The 22,077-nt window shown below is 33.5% G+C and overlaps 1 protein-coding gene across 3 annotated transcripts in view; it reads right to left on the bottom strand.

The window, feature by feature from the left end:
• Positions 1-21,772, bottom strand: part of LOC106108357 (tyrosine kinase receptor Cad96Ca) — a 45,867-nt gene extending 24,095 nt beyond the window's left edge. For 2 of the 3 annotated variants that reach the window (XM_013289510.1, XM_013289512.1), the window contains exon 1: positions 21,564-21,772. The gene's annotated coding sequence lies outside the window, so the exon portion shown is untranslated. Of the gene's footprint in view, positions 1-6,062; positions 6,305-21,563 lie in introns of those variants that run through there. The other variant, XM_013289511.1, reaches the window with a different exon arrangement.
• Between the last annotated feature and the right edge of the window lie 305 nt (positions 21,773-22,077).

Here is a 22,077-nt window from a genome sequence, read left to right as displayed (position 1 = left end):
GGTAACGCATTTCCCCACTTAAAAAAAAGGTTGTCCATCGACAGAGGCCTCCCCTAGATTCTTCCAAAATACCCCGTCTCTAGCTAATCTTCTACATCCCTTCGGTAAGTCATCATCCCATCTCTTTATTTGACGTCATCTCCGTCTTTTTTCATCTCTGGAGTACCATTTCATTACTTCTCTAGTCCATTTGTCCCTATCAGTCCACGTCCATTTAAGTTTTTTGATTTTTTTAGAAGCGTCATTCCGCTAAGTCTGTAAATAATTCATACGACAGTCGCCATCGATGTTTGTAATTTACGTTCGTTATTTTCACTGCATTTTGGGTACAGGTTTTTTACATTACGTAAAAGAATTCCTTTCATGTTCGGAATTTCGGACACTATGCATTAATTTGGTATGAGAAACAAGAATTTTTAGTGACGAAAAAGTGAATGTCGATAAAAGCATTTTGAAAAAAGTTCTCATACTCATTTCGTTTGTCAATTCTACATTTTAAAAAAATAACAGGGGCAGCGATTCGAAATTTAAAATGCCGTCACATATTTTAAATGTCGTTTTTATAGGCTTAGTTTATTAGTGAACTTAATTTCCAATTTACAAAGATCTGTTGAAGTTGAAGGTAACTTTATAGAACAGTTAACTTGATCGGTTTGATGTAAAAACAATTCATTATTCACTTGCAACTGTACCATGCAAAAAGTTTAATGGAAACTTTATTACGTGCACATTATCTAACGTAATAAATAACTTTAATACTAGCAAGATTATGTAATTAACTCAAGTATTTACTAAGATAATATTTATATTACTTACAGATGTGAAGTAAGCATTTATTGTATATATTTATATATTCACGTAAACAATAAGACTATTTTATTCCGTACAAATACAGGATATTTTTACTAGTTAACAAAACAAACTTTTCATGCGTGCCTTGAATCGCTGTTTCAAAATATAAATCTAATTTCCTCGTTATTCAACTATTAATAATTAAGCGGTATTTCTCGTTACCGCTTTTGTTATTTAGAATAAAAGCTATTGTTAGAAAATTTAGAAAAGCAATGAATTTATTTTGTAAACACCATCTAATTAACAACAGAAGTTCTCGAAACTTCTGGAAATTTAAGTAATTGTTTATTTATCAAATCTTACACGGATAAAGATCAAAACAATTAAACTATACCTTTAGAGATGTTTATGAAATCTATACTATTATAATAAAGCGTAAACACACACTTCTTTGTTGTCTAAGATCAGCAATAACAGTATATTTTTGAATAACTCTTTTTATAATAAAAAGCCCTACACTTACGTCACGCTTTAGGCTATACACGTTCACGCCAATAAACTTAGGAGGTAAATATTTTGAATAAAATCCCTAATGTGGGTAAGAGACCATAAGTTGCTGCCAACATCAAGGAAGCAAGGTTGTCATCATGTCATGTCATTTGTAATAGATAATTCGATAGATGTAAACAATAAAATAAAGTTTTCATAATTTCATGCGGATGAAGTCGCACGGGAACAGCCTTAATAATATATATTAAGGATTCAAATACCCCTTATAGCCTTCATAATCAATCAAGTAAATTAAGCTGCAAGCAATCACAAAAAAAAACACTTGCAAAAAACTATCTTCGTAAGATCTTTTAAGAACTCACATTGTAACCCTATGAACATCTTCATTCACAGGTCAATTAGCTATTATGATCCAGTGGTATCTAGTCCTGCTAATACTCAAACGTGAAAACAACCTCGGTTTGAATACAACTTAAAGCGTGGTCCACTTGACCACGTCTCGGTAGACCGAGTAATGTCTACGCTCTGCGCCTTTCTCCGCCGTGACGGACCATAGATAAAAAATTCTACGCAGTGAAATTACACGAGAAATAAAAATAAATCACTTTATAACAAAAAAAAGTTATATACTATGGGAAAATTTGCCGCATGTGTTTGTATGGGCATAAAAATCATATATTTGAAGATAACCAAAATTATTATTAACATGCTTTAGAATATTTATTTCAAGTTTTTGTGTTGTCCTACTTGTAGGGTTGACGTGGCTCACATACCCAAGACTTTCAGTTTTTAAAATGATCAACAAATATAATTTTCTATGCAGTATTTCCGTAGTAGTCAAGCAAATTAAATCTTAATAAGAGAAACAATGCTTCACAAGTTTACTCTAAGCATCATTGTCGAACATAAACATTAACAACGTAATAACTGTGTTCACTTGTGTTATAACACGATATTGAATGCTTTGTAATTATATCATTTGTTGTTACAGAGTTCTGGTGAACTCCTTTTATTTACATTGACGTCTGTGCGTGACGGCGGCAAAAAATGTAATGAGCGTTTCTTGCTTAATCTATGGTGCTAGTGATGTCTTTTTTGTTTCCTATTCGATATCATATCGATAGTTTATTACATCAGTCAATTATCTGTTAAATACTCATTATTAAAAAAGATTAATAAGTATTGTAAAAATGGTTTTACATTTCTAATAAACTTTGACAGAGTCTTAGACAGTTTTTATCTACTTACAAAGGATAAAGTTACCAAAAGGGTAAAAATTAAATGGGATTTCATTGGCCCAAAATAATCGAATTCTCGTTAGTTCTACCTGGCTGAGAATTTAACCACAACTAATTTAAACATATCTCTTTCAATTATTCATTGACCTTCAACTGTTTATTACCTGGTTCCAAACCCTACAAAATAGACTTTACAGAAACTGGAATGTTCTAAAACATATCTGTTCAAGGAAATTACATAATCAGCTTTCGCCCGCGACTCCGACCGCGTGCGATTAAAAAAAACAAAAGTAAGTAGTATGTGTTCTTCCAGAATATATTCTACATCTATGAAAAATTTCATCAAGATCTGTTTAGCAGTTTAGGCTACAAACTCTAACAAACAAACATCCATATAAACTTTCGCATTTATAATTTTAGTAAGAAGATTACTATAGCTAACTGTTTTTAAGTCTATCTTCACTTTGTATCAGTTTTCACAAAATAAGAACAGTCTAATATAAAAATGGCCGCCATGTATTGAAATTGACCTCTAATATTCGTTGGAGTATTGGAAGGCTCGTTTATCGTGAATAAGAATGTACACACAAGTTGGATCTCTCGATACGCTATCGGTATTTCTTCGTACGCTCTACTAACCGCCTCTTCATTACGGTGTAAAAGATATTTAATTACTTGTTTGTAAATTTTCAACATTCCATTTTCTAATCATTCTTCAAAAGATATAAAAAAAAAACAATGAAATAACTGGCGACATACGATTTCTTTTTCTTATTCTGATATTAATTTAGATATGTTTTAAATATGGTATAAGAATGATAGACTATTTCAAATCAAAATATAAATTATATTTAGTACTAGCTTTCGTCCGCGACTTCGTCCGCGTGGAATTAAAGAAACAGTAAGTAGCCTATATGCTCTTCCAGACTATCTTAACACTTAACAGTGGTAGAGCCCGCTTTAACATCTTCGCACGAATGGGCCGGCTCGCCCGGTGTAATACCACGACCACACAGAAAACAGGCGTGAAGTGGAAGCAATTCCGTGTTTCGTGTGATGAGTGTGGTGCCGGAGGCCTAATTTTAGTCCCCTTCCCCCTTTTCTTAAGAGGAAAGGATGGGAAGGAAAAGTGGATTTGACGGTGGAGGAGACGCATAAGAAGGGGAAATGTCCTCTTTATGTGCGTCTCCACCTCCGTGAATTAAAGTAGGCAACGCATCTGCAATTGCGGTTGTCTATAAGCAGGGGTCGCTTTCAATTTCGGTGAATTCAGGTGGCCGCTTGCTCGTTTGCCACCTTATGTTATAAAAAAAAATCATCTACATCCAAATGTCATTGAAATCGATTCAACAGTTTAGGCTACAAACTTACAAACATCCATCCATCTAAACTTTTGCATTTATAATATTACAACGCACAACTTATTTCTATATTGCTACTCTTTATAACCAGTAAATTCACACATTTATATTATAAAACACGAGCTGTTGCCCGCGACTTCGTCCGCGTGGTATTAGAAAACGTAAGAACTATATAAAAAAAGCTACGTATCCCTCGGGAACCGGACATTTCTCGGGGATGAACCTCATCCCATGTGTACTCCAGACTTTGTTTTATATCTGTGCCAAATTTCAAAAGGATATGTTGAACCGTTGAGGAATGATCGAGTAAAAATTAAAAAACTAAATTAACGAATCCCACAGGAACTGTAATTATTCCCGGGATAAAAAGTACCCTACGTGTTCTTCCAGACTATGCTCTAAACCTGTACCAAATTACATGGAGATCCGTTCAGCCGTTTAGGCTACAAACGCTAACAAACATCCATTCATCCATCCATCCATCTAAACTTTCGCATTTATAATATTAGTAAGAAGTAAGAAGTAAGATTGAAATTTAATATTTATTTCGCAACAAAGTTCTCATAAGAATGGCACAATTTTGTAAGCGGCGTAACGTTATGTAACGACTGCAGGGAAATTCCGTCTTTGCCTTTTACACCGGATTTTTGAGAACCGAGCAAGTAATCAAGGTAAAAACAACTTTTATTTTCATATAAGCTTTTGTGCAAATATCTTATAATAATTTTTATTAAACACACTGTTGCTTCACTTACAAGTAAATTACTTTTATTTTAGTAATGGTTTTCATTGAACTCGCTTTCACGAATAATTTGTAATTTTAGCCAACGTGGAAATAATTTCAACATTAACACTACAATTTCCGATACTTAATTTATATAAAACGACATTTTTTTTTATAAACTAGCTATTGCTCGCGACATCGTCCGCAAGGAATTTAAATAAATAGTAAAAAGATGACCTATTTACTTAGTAATAACTGAGCTTTTTAATGATGCAGGAATTGTAATGGACTTAGTTATAATAGTTTTTGTGTTATGTCAATACATATAATAATACAAAAATACTAATGTTTCCTCTTCAAATATTAGTATAGATTGCACTTAGGAATGTAGTGGTTAAATCATTACCACAAGTTCAAACATTAACCAGAAGTGTGTAATGCATGAGGGACCCGTATCTATGACATCGCATTCCTTAGCGTACACAACACGAAGGTCTGAAGAGATCGTATTTTAAACGTTAAGTACTATAAAATCAAAAGCAACTAACAAGGAGTAATAGAGACGTACGTGCTATTTGGCAATGTTCAACGACCTTTGGGTCAAATCCTGCAATCAGGATCGTTTGTAATGTAAAAAAAATAAGGGTCACTAAAATAAGTAACCAAATTAACACAAGGACAGAAAGAGACAGGAAATCTATACTTCTATACTAATAATATTGAAGTGTAAACATGTACTACGTAAATGTGTACTGCGTGACGTAGGATGTTAGCAATTACAGCATACTTTTAAATAATTCTTTCTTTAATAAAATCCCTAAGGCTAAATATTTTCACGTTTTTAAACTTAGAGGGTAAATAAATTGGATAAAACCCCTAATGTGGGAAAGGGACCATAGGCTACAAGCTGCCAACATTAAGGAAGCAAGTATTGAAAATTTGACAAACGTAAACAATAAAGTTTTTATAATTTCATGCGGATGATGCACGGTAAAAGTTAGTATAGACATAAATAGAATATAATTTAAAGTAAATTGTCTGTCAGTTAATGGGTGTATAACGAGGATCTCAGTTAAAATATCACCGGCTACAGAAACGCCGGCGCCGGTTATGACGCAACACGTTAGAGAAAGTATATGCAGAAAGCGGTATGTGAGACATTTTAATTCACAGTCCAACGTTCATTCATTAGGCAATAAAACAGTGTAGAAAGTTTATCGATAGTTATACATGACCGATCATGTATGAACTCTGCTGAATAGATCGATTTAATAGCAACAGTAATGGCTTTTCACTTATAACCATATCTAGCAATCCTTCAATTATATAGATAGAGGTTTTTTATTATTAATTTTTTAATACATCCAAAATAATAGAAATTAAAGTCAAGATTCGAACTTCGGACGTTATAAAATCAAGTATTATTTGAGTACTTACTTTCACTTAATCCATAAATTTCGCTTATTCAATTGAGTCATTACAGAACAATAACTTTTGAGCGTATCCAAAGAGTTAAGAATAGATTTCACAATTTTTTGTAACACTTCACAGTTTACGATTTCACTGGTATGATTTTTCACAGTTTGAACAAGTTGTGTAACAAACGAATCGTAAATTTAAAACAAAATGGCGTCAAAACAACCGACAATCAAGAGCTCGTTACAGCGACTGACGGCGCGCGCGCAGATCACTTAAGTTTCCCACCAATAAAGCTTAACTATTAATTGATTAACAACTTTATTGTATACCAATAAGGTTTAAATTGCATCACGCAATGTAAGTTTTGTCCACCGAATTAGCAGGTTGTTCTCGTATTGGGGAAAACACAGGTACTCGTAGATTGTCTGGTGACAATCGTGACGCTAAACTCAAATTGTTGCATACTAATTGGTTGAAATGCGAACGTGTATACAACATAAATTATTAACTGTTAAAATTTTTATTATTTAGAATTGTACTCAAGCGAACATGAGTCATTATTCTTATATTAATACTAAACATAGAATGTTCTGGAACTACGAGAACTCTAGATACAACTTTTTATCCGATTGCATTTTAGCGCAAAAGGGGAGAAAATAACGGGAAAACAGACTAATTCAATCGGCATTAGTAATGATATCAAATAATAATTTATAAACAGTAGACATAAATAAAAAAATAGGTATAAGAATGTTACGTTCTTTTCCCTATAAAATACGAACATTAAAATATCAAAAAGAAAGAATAAAACAATAGGTGGGCAAGAAGGACGATTTTGCGACACCATTTCTTGTAACTTTATCAAATCATGAACGAAGTAGCCACGACGAATGGCTGGAACGTAGAATATAAGATACATTTCCCAAGGGACGTTCAGTAACACGTTTATCGAAAAGGTTAGGAAAAAATCTACATTTTTTAAAGCCTAAACCTTTATCGAGAGACAATAGAACTTTCCAGACGAACATTTGGTAGGCAATAAATCGCTTCGTATGATTTAAAACGAAATCTTTTTGCTAACTTTTTTTTATAGTTAAATGCTTTGATACTTATGGAATAGTAATCAATAAAATATTTATGTATGAAAACAAAATGTCTGTCTGAATAGTTAAGAATATAAATGAGATATTAGAGAATTGATTAAGGAAAGGAAACGCGTGCCGATGTCGTGACGTGGATGTTACGTAAGTCGTTGACCTAAGAATATGAAGGTGTGACACAACAAGAGAAAGGAAGCTCTAAATGATATCTAGAAACCTAATGGAAATAGGGATATATTACTAGGAATCTAAATGATTTTGTTACGAGCAATAAAGCCAAGCGAACTAGACATGAATTTTGCAGGTTACATACCCATTTCTCTAATTCTATATCTTGGAATCACTAGCACTAGTAAAGATATTGGATTAGAAGGATTGATATAATCGCGCGCATTTCTGACGAGATCTCTAGTGGAGTGTTAAATTATTAATGTTATATACAATTATATTAACTGTTTAAAAGTAGGATGATTAGCATCGAAAGTTTACGAGTATATCAAACATCAACGATCATTAAATTTAGTTAAAATTGTTTAAATTTTTTTTTCTATTGTCTTTATCCAATCGATAGAAAAGTTAGTCTAAGTTAATAAGTACGTGAAAAGTTATCGTTATTATTGAAAAATACCGTTGCTTTAATGGATTTTATAAACTTTATTCAACGGATGTCGGACAGAGCATTATCATGATCGGATTGACATCGAATGAGCAACCTGATGGCGGCTGGTTATAAATGGGCATGAACAATGCATGAGGTTCTCTGTAATAACTAGCAGAGAATAGTGTTGGCTCCAAGTCTTATAACCTACAAAAAAGGGTAATTTTCGTAATATTGTAAATTCGAAAGTTGTAATGGATCGATGGATGTTTGTTAGAGTTTGTCATCTAAATGGATCTCGATGAAATTTGGTATAGATGTAGAGCATAGTCGGGAAGAACACAACGGCTACTTACTAACTTTCGTTTTTGTTAATTCCTTGAGTCGCGGGCGCAAGCTAGTGTAAGTATAAAAAGGAGATTTTTTGAAATATCTTGCCAGGAGAAATATGTATGTTGATGGGTGATGACTTTTATTCTAATTATTACTTGCAATGCTATTTTCATTGACGAATCTATTAAAATAATAGGATAACTAACACATAATGACGCGGAAACGCTTAGTGGAATTAGTTATTAAGATATATTTTCCCCGTAAATCGTGTAACAATTTTGTCTCATTTTATGACTAGAATTATTACTCGTGAATTTCATTAAAAATGTCTACGTTACATTTTTTGAATAACTGATATTTGTAAAAAAATCTTTATCAATAATTTCATTCATAAATTCGTCTTTCATGTACATTTCTAAAGGTATGATCGTGACAATTCTTCAAAGAATATAAGAAAAAATTCTTGAGATGCGTTGTTCATAAAAAACATCAAATGTATCTCAAAAGACAGCGAATAGAATGAAATCTCTAGATTTCATATTCTTTATTGCAAATAAAATATCAAGAGAATTGAAAACTCGAAAAATTTCTCAAACAATCTCAGTATGCTGTTTGTTAGAGTTTGTGACCTAAACAGCTGAACAGATCTCGATGAAATTTAGACGTAGAGGATAGTCTGGAAGAACACATAGAATTAACTTTGTATTAATTATCACATTTGTTTTTCTTAATTTCACGCGGAGTCGCGGACGAAAGCTAGTTTTCCTAATAAATTTTCTTTTAAAATGTTTAATCCAGTTCAAACACATAGTGGTTTATAGATTCCACTTAAATGTATTTCAAATTCAGTCAACGTCCGATAGTTTAAAACTTAAACAATTTCTAACTCGAACTATTTTCAAATCTAACTAATTTCTTTGTCATTCAGATGATAATTGTGAAAGTCTGATTACAAGATAAAACATTACTAAATGCACATCGAATTCATATAAAGGGAATACGAAAACTTGCGAAACAGTATTCGTAACGTAATCGACAAAATTTGTATGACTTTATTGTACAATGACAATACATACTAGGCCAGTTTATAAATGTTGAATCAATGTTGTTTAGAACACAAATATCGACGCGATCTAATTTAAGATACTTTCGAAGTTACCAACTAGATTTTTTCCACTTAAGAATTTACGCTTGTGTCTCAGCAAGTGAAACTCGGCGTGATATTGAATTCTTCTATACTTTTATCTAGTGCCACGGTCACGATTTCGTGACTCGTTACGTTTTAAAGAAAGAGAAAACAAGGTTGTGTACAGAATGTATTTAGCGGATCGTTAAATCTTACTAATATTATAAATGCGAAAGTATAACTTTTTGTTACAGTTTGCCGCCCAACCAAATCTATGTTAAACCAAAATTTCGCATAAATGTAGAGCAGTCTGGAAGAACACATGAATTACGTTCGTTTTGCTACACGAATGAAGTCGCATGCGAAATCTAGTCCCTACTAATCTTAACTAATATTATAAAAAGGAAAGATTTGTATTTTTGTATGTATCGATATAACTGAAAAACTAATGAGCTGATTACAAAAATTCATTCACCATTAAAAAACTATGATATCAGTGAGTAACATAGACTATATCTTATTTATTTTTTATTTTAGTCGGACAAAGGCGCGGGCAAATGCTTGTATTTTATAATTCGTTTAACATACAACTAGTTTTCATATAAGGATAAAGATTTTACAGCCTTGTACACATTGTACACATTTTGTTTGTACACAAATTTGTACACATTTTGCTTATACACAGTTTATTTCTAAGTTTAACTTTATACCGCGTTCATTTGTAAGGCTGTTACGGATTAACTAGAATCTATCTATACTCATATTACTACGAATCTATAATACGTATGTTTGGATATACGTTAGTTCCGTATCTTTTTGTCGTAAGTCAATAGTAATTATAAGGTCATGGGCCATGAAATACCGAGAATTCAATATGTACTCGTATTATAGATACAATATGACTCACTGTTTTATTCTTAAGATTACTTTGCTGCTAGGTCGCTGAAGTTTCTATTTATATTATATCTACTGATTCATTAGTATTAAGTTGAAGTGTCAACGCAGTAAAACTCAAGTCAAGTACAGCAACGCATTTCATGGAGTTATCGATCCAAAAATACTAAAGAATGGTTAAAAGTAACTGGTAAACCGGCTAACTTGCCAAAAAGATGAAAAAAACACCCATTTAAAAATAACTCGATTCTGTAAACTGATAAGAGACATAATATATCGTCACAGTAAGTTTCTGAGTTTTAGTGTCTAGATCTTTCTATATTGCGCCATACCAATAATGGATTTGCTTTGGATTGCCTTCAATTTTTGCACGGATGTTGTTTGACCCGACGTTTGTACTAACAAAGGCGACGTTTAATATTCTATAAGCAATGTCGCGAACTACGCGGCTTCAGTGCCAGCATTGTATCGGTTTTTATGGATACTATCTAAAGGGTTAAGCTTTAATACGTAAGAAATAGCTTACCGTAGGGCTCATTCTCATTGGTCGATAATTTATGTAGCTTGCGGGCTTCGTATTCGGGCTAATGACTAATCATCATCATCATCATCATCATCATCATCATCATCACCAGCTCACTATACGTCCCCACCGAGGGTCGAGCCTACCCTAAGTTAGCGTGACTAGGCCGTAGTCAACTACGCTGGCCCCGTGATGGTTGGTTGACTTCACACATATCTTTGAATTTCTTCGCCGATATGTGCATTGCATCTCGATGTTTTCCTTCACCGTAACGACTAATAAATGAGGTCAATTGATACAAAGCAAGTACATTTAAACAGGACTTTAAAAAGCGGTAAGTAAGGATAATCGCACAATGCTTGCGATTCCTAACAAGTAGTGTAAGTTCTTCTCTTATGGCATGCGGGAACAGAAAATCTCTTGCACCATGCGGGCGTAACGACTAATGAAGCCGCACCCTTATTTACGCACGAATACAGGGAAATTAAAAGATGACGTCACATTAGAATCTCAATCCGTTCAATTGTTTTTTTTTTCATTTAACAACACTTTCGGTATTATCATCTTACTTCTTAATCAATAATGTAGTTGTCCCTTTCGTTGTTGTAGAAAAAATAGAAATAGATATATGTTTTTGTACATATTTTATGACAGTGTAAAACTTACGTTATTGTGACTCAACGCGTGGCGCCGCGTTCTCATATTTGGTGTTATTTGTTAACTGTTTTAATTATGACTAATGTTTACAGTTTAACCAATACCAATCGTTATAATGTAATTGTTTACTTTTATATAAGATATATAAGATTCTAATTAATTGCGATATAAAAGTTGCAAAGGAAAAATTTAACACATAATCTAAATATAGAGGAACTAGCATACGTCCGCGACTCTGTCCACGTTTAAAAAAAAACAAAAAGTGAGTACCCCATATGTTCCCCCAAACTACCCTCTACATCTATGCCAAATTTCCTCAAAATCTGTTCCCCCGTTTAGGCTACAAACTCTAACATCCATCCATCTAAACTTTCGCATTTATAATATTAGTATGATTTAATATTCTTATTAGAATTGTTGCTTACATAAAAGGCCTACACTTATAAATCCCTTAAAAGTAACCTCGTAGAGGAAGTTTAAAATAAATCAAACTCTATAATTTCTTTGATGCAACGTTAATGTGAAGGCATTTCTAACCACGTTCTTAGCTATTTCCGTCTCACCTGTCAACATGCGTTAGAGTAGTTAAGAAGTATGAATCAGTCATTAGAACGTTAAAGCGTAGGTGCATCCAAGAGGTTGAAGGGTGTAATGACCTTGTGGTCGTTTGCTTGTGTTTAATATGCATAATTTGTGATTTATTGTGTAAATTAGTGTAGGCGTGCACATATGTGGATAATTTAATATTAATTGTAAGCTAACAACGAGTTTCTATACGTATAAATGACTAGCTGTTCCCGTGCGGCTTCATCCGCATGCAATTATAAAAATGTTATTTTAGTATTTATATAATTGCGAATGTCAAAATGACATGACAACCTTGCTTCCTTGATGTTGGCATCTTGTAATTTATGGTCCCTTTCCCACGTATTTTTTTCAATTTTTTTACTAACTTAAGGGATAAGTTTATTAGCGTGAAAATATATAGTCTAAAGCATATCGTAAGTGTATGGCTTTTTATTAAAGAAAGAATTATTCAAAACTATGCTGTGATTGCTTACATCCTGCGCCACAAAGTAGTGTGTGTTTATGCTTTATTATATTGGTATAGATTATAGATTATAAGACACGTATAAGTGATTCTAAGATACGGCAGGTAATCGCTGGAATGGTCTGTCTGGGCAGTATTTCCAAAACAAACATAATCTTTTATGAAGGGAACTATTTAAGACTAGCAATGCATCTATTGTTCCTTAAGTATTGTAGAAATACAACGTGGCCACTTTTTTTGATGACTAGTTTTCGCCCGCGACTCCGTCCGCATGGAGTTAAAATAAACAAAAGAAAGTAGTCTATGTGTTCTTCCAGGTCTCTAGATCTATACATTTTATCGAAATCCGTTCATCAGTTTAGGATACAAACTCTAACAAACATCCATCTAAACTTTCGCATTTACATTACTAGTATGCTTTCATCTTTTACAAATGAAATTTATCTTTTTTTTAATACTAGTTAAGAAATAAAAGTTTTTGTATGATTTGTTGATTAAAATTTAGTCGCTACGTAAAAAAGTTTTTCTTAACTGTTTATTTGTTTGACAGTAAAATACTTTGCAATATAACTGTGATGGAATAACATAGAATACGTATAAGAATGCTATTAAAACTTTGTTTACGTTCGGGAATGAAGAATCGTGGAAGGTAATAAGTTATTTAACTTTCTGTGTTCAAGTTAATATGTTAAAAGCAATGAAATTGAACACAACAAACGGTTTGGAAGTTCCCTTACACAATGACATTTATTTTATAAGATACTAGCTGTTGCCTGCGACTTCGTCAGAAAACATACGAACTATATATGTTAATAACAAAAACCTACGTATCCCTAGGGAACCGGACATATCTCGAGGATGAACCTTATCCCATGTATACTCCAGACTTTGTTTTATATCTGTGCCAAATTTCAATAAGATATGTTGAACCGTTGCAGAATGATCAAGTAAACATTAAAAACCAAATTAATGAATCACACGGGAACCATAACTAATTCCGTCATAAAAAGTAGCCTATGTGTTCTTCTAGACTATGCTCTACATCTGTGTCGAATTTCATGGAGATCCGTTCAGCCGTTTAGGCTACAAACTCTAACAACCATCCATCCATTCATCCATCTAAACTTTCGCATTTATAATATTAGTAAGAAGTAAGACTAGTAAGATTATCGAAACAAGAAATAAATTTTTGGAGAAAATTCCGTATTCCTCAATCGTAGTTTAAATCAACAGAAGTTTCTCTTAAACAAAATATCTGTGAATATATAATGTCAAGTTTGTGCTGATAAGAGATTTCAATATAAAACAAATTCGATATCCGAAATAACTCTAATCTTTGATGGAACAAAAACATGTAAATGCTTTTAAAAAAATAGATGTTATATGTTATATATGGTACAAACAACAAAACATTTTTTAGCGAAGGTGTTTTAGAAACCGGCCATAAGCATATTTACATGTAGAATGCAGTTTGTAGAATAATGTTTTCATATAGTTCAAGTTTATACGGTACCTTAGCGGTATTATCACGAAAACGGTCTGTACAAGGCCGGTCACGTACATTTCGAATACTCGCCATTTAACTACGTCACGTTTCTTTATTTCTGTGTCGAGAAACTCTCGAAATTAAGCATAAATTGAAGAATCATGTTATTTTTGGTATTCTCAATAGGGAGGTCGTAAGGAAGTGATTTCGGAATCGATAAATTCGAATCGAAACCCTTCGTAATTCAACCTCAAGTCTCATTCGTTCGAGTGTAAAGACCTTTCTTTAATGTAGAGGTTAGAAAAAGTGTATTCCGGTATTACAAATCCTCAAGATTTCAAAAATATCCCGCTACTCTATCAATGCATAACATAGGCGTTTTAATTACACTTAAACGAAGTCGCGAGCAACAGCTAGTGTTGATTTCAATTATTCAACAAGAATAGAGAACTTCTTGGGTTGTGTCCTTTTCTCCTAGGAGAATCACAAACGGCCTACATTTTGCTTATTTTGACAATATCATAACTCAAGATTCCCCAGACATGTTAGCTCAGGATAAAAGCTACATTTGTAATAACTTGTGGATACAAGACCGAATACTAAAACTGAATAAACACTTTCCTACAAACAAAACGCGTTCCTACAAAAAAACAAAACTAAAACGTAATAAAACAACATGGGTAAAGTTAAAAATTCACCTAAATATTTCACCTGCTTGTCGTTAATTTACTTGAACTCACTTTCACCGTCAATAAACCCGTTCGATGTGAAATTCAATGGAACAACTAGAAAAAGTAATACAGAGACGTTTTTATTAATGTAAAAGTTGTGGTAAAAATTAGGGTTGTAACGGAACCCTGCTTCCGCATCCGCAAGTGCGTAACTTCAGCTAGAAATGATAACTCTGCAACCGCTTCCGATTCCGTTATTTCTTATGCGGAGTTATAAGGGAGGTTAATTTACGACTTTAACGCAAGTAGGGAGATTAGGTATCGTACATGCGGTCCGCGCGGGCGTGATATGTCAACTAACTATAATTGTTATAAATTGTATTTGCATAATAAACTGTATCTTGTAATTATGTACCAATCTGTATTTTGAATAAATGTAGTTTTAGTTTTCATTTCTTTAATAAATCGCAATTAATATTTTCTTATAGACCTCCGGTTCCGTTAATCTCAGCTTCTGCAGAGGTGAAGCCCTTCGCTTCCGCATCCGCAACCGCTTCCGTTAAAATTGACTCCGTTACAACCCTAGTAAAAATGTATACGTTCATATCAATTTGTAAATTGTTGAAAACTCGCGTATACACAAAGATTGTTAGACAACGCATGTTGATCAAACCGGTATTCATGTGTAGACTAAGACGCTATTTCCACTGAACCACTACACCGCCTTTAATGCGCGTCCCTCATTATGTCTTTCTGTAAATAGGACACGTGAAGGTTAAGTGGCACCGTGCTCGACTTTTTACGTAGTGGAAAATGGGTCTAATTCCAAAGGGTCATCTATCAAGCTGTCGTGCACCGTTCACGCATAAGTGCCTCCATTTGGCTAAACGCGTAAACAGGTGGGTGGCCGCTAGATGGACGATCAGGGAAACCCTGCAATTTCCAACTCTACTGCACTGTACACTGCATATGTTAGGCATTGACGTTTAATTTACACAAATACTATTGTATCTGAAATTTTGGTGCTTAGCTTTTATTTGAAAACTGTAGTATTTTATTAACACCTGATACTGTGATTGTACTTTATGTCAGTTGAATTGACACTGAACACTTTTGACTTAATTATCGCACACTGTTGTGTGATTGTCGATTGTTTCACAGCCAATTCAACTGTTTATTTGCACAACCAATAATCGAGTATTGTACGCACATTGATATAAGCTCATAGGAATCAAAGCGAGCTAAGCAGTTGTGCGATAGATTAGTCGTAGGTGTGCGCGCGCTCTTAATGTGATCTACACAATGATGTATTGTGTCTGCGATTGTACATATACTTATTTTGTCTTTAGAGGAGATATTTTAAGAACGCTTGTTAGAATACTACTTTACGATTTTATACAGATTTTAAGATGCAGATTTCTTTATTCACGTTTAACTTTTTTTCGTGCCAAAGGTATATTTTACATGAGTTATTATTATAATTACGAAGTAAAATTGCAAACAAAACCTTAAGGTCGGTAGTCCGTACCCATAACCATTAGGCTATTGATGCTTATATATATAATATAATATACTTACTATGTACTTAATTATATACTTCTTTCTGGGAATTTAAACTTAAATTCCATTAACCTAGAATGTGAATCATTTCCTAAAGATAAGAAATTAATGATGACACGGTAACCGTATTTTCCGGATCGGAACTTAAGCCGAAAAATTACTTTACAACGAGAAAACATGAACATAAAAATGTTTTTACTTCCGCTGTATTCAATTACAGCCGGTTCCTAAAAATTCCAATAAGATGTAACCCTTGACCATGGATGTTATAATTAAGAATGAGCTTGTTAAAAATTTCAAAGTATAAATACGATGATATTATAGTATGAGGTGCTTTATGTTGGTATTCCCAAATGTTTGTTTCGTTGCCTTTGTACTCATTATATTGCACACCTGAAGGGGTACTTATTGTTTTTTCTTTGTATAGATGTTTGTATAAATGAATTACAATAAATAAATAGATATCGTAGATTCTAAATATATTTTAAGCTTAAATATTTGTTAACGTTCCTAGACCGGTCGTAATTAAGTCACCATGAACTTGTCTACCCTTTTCTGTTATTTGCACTTGATAGTTCAAAGGATATGCTTATTTGTATTTACATTTCCAAGGATTTTAACGCAACAGAGGGAAGCCCTAAAGTTTCCGAATTATGCGGAACATTGTACAAACAATTTAGCACTTTAGTATATTTACTTAGATTAAATGAAAATTAATTTTAAGTGTGACATATCTAGTATCTATACTTCGATACTAATATAATAAAGCGTAAACACACACTACTTTGTAGCGTAAGATGTGAGTAATCACAGCATATTTTTGAATAATTGTTTTAAATAAAAAGCCCTACACTTACTTTACGCTTTAGGCTATATATTTTCACGCTTTTAAACTTAGAGAGTACATAAATTGGATAAATACCTTAATGTGGGAAAGGGACCATAGGCAACAAGCTGCCAGCATTAAAGAAGTAAGATTACCATAGTTTGTCATCAAGTCATGTCACTTTGACATTTGCAATTGCTAATTTGACAAATCTAAGCAATAAAATTAAAAATAGAGTCATGCGGATTAAGCCGGACGGAAACAGCTAGTTATTTATAATAAGTAAATGTAAAGATTTAGTAAATCAAATAATATAGTTTTTTATTTAATAGCTCAAGATACATTTAATTGTAATATTTTCTTCTGCATTTATAACGATTCAACAATTCAGATTGGCCGTGAGTTACATCAATTAAATAGAAAACCATTTAATTGCAGTTATAACATTCGAAAAAAACACAAAGTATTATTAGCCACAAAGTATCGCTTAAGGGCCGGCAATTACCTTTGTGAGTGTACATTGTGTCAGTTGAGTTGACACTGAACACATTTGACTAAACTATCGTACAAGTGTTGTGCGATTGTCGATTGTTTCTCGCCCACTTCAACTGTTTAATTCCACAACTAAAAATCGAGTAGTGTGCGCATCTCCATATAAGCTCATAGAAATCAAAGCAAGACTAAAGAGTTGTGCGATAGTTTAGATTCAGGTGTGCGCGCTCTTGTTCTGAAAGCAATGTCTCGTATTTATCATTAGAATTAACGGTATCTTAACAACATGTTAAGAGATACTTCGTAATTAATGATCATTTTCTTAACGATGGGATTTGTAAATATCTATGTTTAGGAGTCCACGTCTAGTTATATTAATTACTAGAAAGCATATAATTATTATTTGAAGTAATATATGGTTGACTTTCAGCCAAATACTGAATCTTAAACATGTGCAACGAGACGATGGGGACATAAACCAGAAAGTGTTAAGATTGAATGTGGATGGCTACGAAGGAAGAGGGAGACCGAAGAAAGTATGGATGGATTGTGTGAAAGAGGATAATATGCATAAAAAAAGGAGTGGATTCAGATATGACGGTTGATAGAGAGGTATGGAAGAGCAGCACATACTGTGCTGCCATAAGGGATAAAGTTAAGTTAAGTTAAGGCGAAAGTTTAGATGGATGGATGTTTCTTAGAGTTTGTAGCCTAAACGGCTGAACCAATTTCTATGAAATTTGGTATTAATGTAGAGGAAGCCTATAAGAACACATAGGCTACTCACTTTATTTTATTTAAATTCCGTGCGGATTGTGTCGCCTGCGAAATCTAGTTGTTTCATAAACGCTTACAACCTGCGGGGGTCACAATTTTAAAAGCATTGTATTAAGTGTGGCTTATTTATAACAATAAATTAAAATGTCGTTTCAGTGTTTGACCGTTTATTGACTAAATAGTGTTAATCAGTATAAGGTGTTTAGATGGTGGATGGTGGTGTTAGAAGATAGATGTGATAGGCGAGAAATCTATCCAATTTACGTTGATAATTTTGATGCGTTCTGCCTCCAATATATGCAACATGTCATGGTAAGTTACTTTAATTTTAGGGCAACTGCAATAAAGTGATATCTTTTTAAATTCACTTTTGTCTTTTAACATTTTAGCACAGCAACAATGACAATAGCAAAGAATTGCAATCTCATCATTCGAATATCTCGATGATTTTTTATTCTCAGTAACTATTGGTCGTTGACTTTAACCAAGCAAACGGTTACGGCCTCATTATCCCGTTTTTATTTTAAATCTATTCCCAAAAGCGTAGTAGCACTGCATATATCTACACTAATGTTAAATTGTTTAAACTATCGTGAGACATTACTTTAAGCGAAAATTAATTAAAAAACTAAAAATTAACTAGTCGGTGCCGTCACCGGACAAAAAAGCGTGAGTTGAGCCGTTTTTAATTAATTTTCGCTTACACTAATGTTGTTAAGAGGGAATATTTGTATTTTTGTATGTATTCAAATCTCCCATAAACTACTTGTTCGATTTAAAAACTTCTTTCACCATTAAAAAGCGAATGTTTAGATGGATGATGGATATTTGTTAGAGTTTGTAGCCTATAGTGCTAAAAGAATCTCCATGAAATTCGGTACAGATATAAAGGATAGTCTGGAAGAACACATAGGCTACTTACTTTTGTTTTTTTTTTTTAATTCCACGCAGACGGAGTCGAAAGCTAGTAGGATATGCGTTTAATCAGGGACTATGTACATTTTGCTGTATTTTCAAATACATTTTATTTATGTATTGCATCAAAACATCTCGACATCCAATTTGATTTCAAGGAAATTGTCAACACCATAATTGTGCGAAACGACTAAAGTAAATACTCGTTTTCATCCTACAAGGAAAAATGAGCACGTATAAATTGAGGTGATTTAAGTACTCAGCGAGATGAAAGCCATCTCAAGCTATAATACAAAATAATTACTTTTTTCCGTATACTCGAAACATGCTTGGGTATTTTTGGAAAATTTGAGGTTATTATAAGTATGTCCAATATATTTTTTTTTATCTATTTGGTGGTAAACGAGCAAGCGGCCAACTGATTCCACCAAAATGGAAAGTGACCGCATCCCCATAAACATTTGCAATTGCAGATGCGTTGCCTACCCTTAATTGATGGAGGAGAAGACGTACATAAAGAAGACATTTCCCCTTCCTATGCGCCTCCTCCATCGTGAAATCCCTTTTCCTTACCATCCTCTTAAGAAAAAGGTGTAAAGGGACTAAAATTAGGTCTCCGGCACCACATTCATCAGACGAAATGCGGAATTGCTCCCACTTCACGCTTGTTTTCTGTGTGGTCGTGGTATTACACCGGGCGAGCCGACCCATTCGTGCGAAGATGTTAAAGCGGACTCTACCACTGTTAAAATATAATATTTATTTATCGCAGTTTATGCGGCACATTACAATACTATTGCAAACAGTGATTTAATGAGTTCTCTATGGTATTTAACAAACAAAATATCTATTTACATAGGCGGTAAACATTATATGAATTGGGTGTCGATTAATACTTCTCAGTAGTTAATGGATTCATTTGACCTTTGAGTAATGACGTATTTAACAACGTCATATCTTACTACTATTATAAATGCGAAAGTTTAGATGGATGTTTGTTAGAGTTTGTAGCCTAAACGGCTGAACGAATTTTAATTAAATTTAGCATAGATGTTAAGGATAGTCCGGAAGAACACAAAGGTTACACACTTTTGTTCTTTTTAATTCCACGCGAACGGAGTCGCAGCTTTTTGACCGACTTCAAAAAGGAGGTACTCAATTCGTCTGTATTTTTTTGAAGCAATAGATCAAGACTATAATTATTAAACAGATGTAAATGTCTAGTGCTCAGTTTCTAAACGGTTTGCAAAAACATATTTAATATTAATTTACACACTAGACTGTCTTGGTGTCTGAGGCCTAATTTAAGTCCCTTTCTCTTTACCACCCTTTTCTTAAAAGGAGAGAATGGGAAGAGGAAGTAGATTTGACGGAGGAGGAGATACATAGGAAGGGGAGATATCCTCTTTATGTGCGTCTCCTCTTCTGTCGGATAAGGGTAGGCAACGCATCTGCAATTGCGGATGTCTATGGGCAGCGGTCGCTTCGCCATTTTGGCGGATTCAGGTGGCTGCTTGCTCGTTTGCCACCTTATGTTATAAAAAAAAAGATAAAAAAGTCTTTTAAAATAATATTGTGCTAATTAAAATAGCGATTACTAGTAGTAATTGAATTCCGTTTGTGATATCTTTAAAAACTGATCTATATAAGCAATTTTGTCAATTAATATACTGGCAGTAAGTACATTAATTGTATAAGGTCAAAGCCTTCGACATCCGTCACGGAAATGTGTTAAAACTTTCAAACTACAACTACGAACGATATTAATGGAACCGAACAGTTGTTTGTTCAAATTCAAACATCCTGTATCAATTCTCTATCAAGTTTGGAATAGTATGACTAGTATAATAATGGATATTTATTTTATAAAAACGTATACATTTTATTTGCCTTTCGGATTCAAAACCGCAAACACTTCACAAGCCTTGTTTTCTGTACATGGCACATCACAAAGGTTTATGATTTTTGGTTTCGCCCGACGACAGATTTGCCGCGGGCTCAAAGATAACATTTCTGAATTTGAAATCTTGTCCCACGTGATTTACATAGAAGTTAAAATAATGAAATTGCTTTTCTGTTTTATTACCTTTTTAAAAACATATTGCAAGAAATGGATTCCTAAGATTGTGATGACGATTGCAGACAATTAATATCAAACTTATCATTTCAAACCAGTGTCTTTTGTTTTACAAATGAAGGACCGTTTACCGGAACCGAGAGGGGTTTAAAGTTTTCCAAATTTAAAGGTATTTCGTTTGTATACAATATCTGATCTAGTCATGATTTTCCTTAACCAAATATAAGCATAAATGTTGTGTTGTCAATTATTCATTTGTTAACTACTCTTTGTTCAAAGATACGAATTAATTTATTCATATTATTCTATTAACAGTTCCAAAACAACCATTTAGTACTCATTATAAGTGAAAAAATGCATGTTTATTTAATACAATACAGGCGGGTACTACACAAGTCGATAGCTATAAATGCGGAATCACCGTTTGACCTACCGTGGTGTCTATTGCTCTTTTTGTTTCCACAGTTCACAAAGTACCACAGCACAAAAGATCCATGTAAAGCGCTTGTTTACTTAATCACTTTGCACGTGCATTTCATACTCTTGGCACTTTCACTCGTTAAAAGCAGTTCTGTTTCGGTTCGAGTTTTAAACCGTTAAAACCGCTTCGAAATTGTCAAAACCAACCAATCACACCGCCCGCCCGCGTCACACTGGCTGCGCGCGCGTCGAAGCCACCATAACCCCACTCACATTCAATACCTGATTTAACATTTTAAACCTTATTTCTTTCGTATTAGAATCGATTTTAATAATTTAATATACAAATTGAATTTATTTATCTAATTTATATCTTATTGTAGAGTCATAAAGGTGCATTTTAATTACAAAATAAAACTCTTGTCGGTAATGAATGTTGAAATGAATCAGAATCTCGTTCGACCTTACCCTGATGGATGAGGCGGGTTTATTTATTTGGGCTTGTTGCGGCCGTGACGTCAGCAGCC

The sequence above is a fragment of the Papilio polytes genome, unplaced genomic scaffold (genome assembly GCF_000836215.1).
Source record: "Papilio polytes unplaced genomic scaffold, Ppol_1.0 DF821610.1, whole genome shotgun sequence".
In the NCBI taxonomy this organism is placed as follows: Eukaryota; Metazoa; Arthropoda; class Insecta; order Lepidoptera; family Papilionidae; genus Papilio; species Papilio polytes.
The sequence above is the reverse complement of the archived record's forward strand: the minus strand, read 5'-3'. Positions and strand labels throughout refer to the sequence as shown.